The sequence below is a fragment of the Diaphorina citri genome, unplaced genomic scaffold (genome assembly GCF_000475195.1).
Source record: "Diaphorina citri unplaced genomic scaffold, Diaci psyllid genome assembly version 1.1 scaffold286, whole genome shotgun sequence".
NCBI lineage: Eukaryota > Metazoa > Arthropoda > Insecta > Hemiptera > Psyllidae > Diaphorina > Diaphorina citri.
Window position 1 is genome coordinate 1 of NW_007377722.1, and position 1,190 is coordinate 1,190.

Consider the following 1,190-nt stretch of genomic DNA (forward strand, 5'->3'; position numbering starts at 1 on the left):
AAATCAGTACCCATGTACCTACCTAATTTGTTTAATATTCAGTTTATTATTATTCTTGATTTGATTTTTCGATTTTACGTTTTCATGTAATGATTTAAAATCAAGACTAGAGACCGTTCTCCCTTTATTCCCAATATAAGGTTTAAGTCACCCATCCATTTATTGGCCTTGCTCGGCGTAGCTTAACATAGGTGACGCTAAAACCGGTCTTAAAATAACGACTGAAGTGTTATCTAAGACTTTCTCGCTTTGAGTTCATAGGTGACGCTAAAACCACAATTCAAAACAAAGAAAACACTTGCAGGAATAGTTCCTAGTCCATCCAAGAGAGGTCAGCACTTCCTAGCTCCTAAAAAGGGCGGGGTGTTGTTTTGCCCCGATGTACCGTTTTGCCCCGATGTACCGTTTTGCCCCATGTTCCCCTTCCTACATGCCTACTTTGGTAGGTATTTAGCTACACTAGTTATGTAGTGCTTTATAAATTTGGACTTTTGAAGGATGAAAGTTATGACTGTAAGATACAGCTATAACATTAATACTTAGGTATAAAGGTATAGGTACCGAAGTATAACTAAGTAATATCTACATAGCGAAATGAACTTATAATACTTAGGTATAAAGGTATAGGTCTATAGTATAGGTACCGAAGTATAACTAAGTAATATCTACATGGCGAAATGAACTTACAGTCTGTTCCTTTTAGCTTGAGGGCAAATTTTATTTGCACCCTACTAAAGCAACCGCTGATCGCTACTCGTGAGAAGGAGAAAGGGGGGGGAAGGAGTTAGGGAGGGGGATTCAGTTAATTTCAAGTATCCAATAAAACAATCGCTAATTGTTGTTCAAGTTTTTTTTATGAATGGGTAGGTTTGCGATTTGTCATTTGTGAGCGATGAATTTTATTATCAAGTTAGATAGGTATACCTATTTAATTCGTTATGTAGGTAGATAGACCGTCTGTGGGACCTATAGATCTGTCAGATCGTCTGTGAGACCTATAGATCTGTCAGACCGTCTGTGAGACCTATAGATCTGTCAGACCGTCTGTGAGACCTATATTTAATTCGATATGTAGGTAGATAGACCGTCTGTGGGACCTATAGATCTGTCAGACCGTCTGTGAGACCTATAGGTCTGTCAGACCGTCTGTGAGACCTATAGGTCTGTCAGACCGTCTGTGAGACCTATAG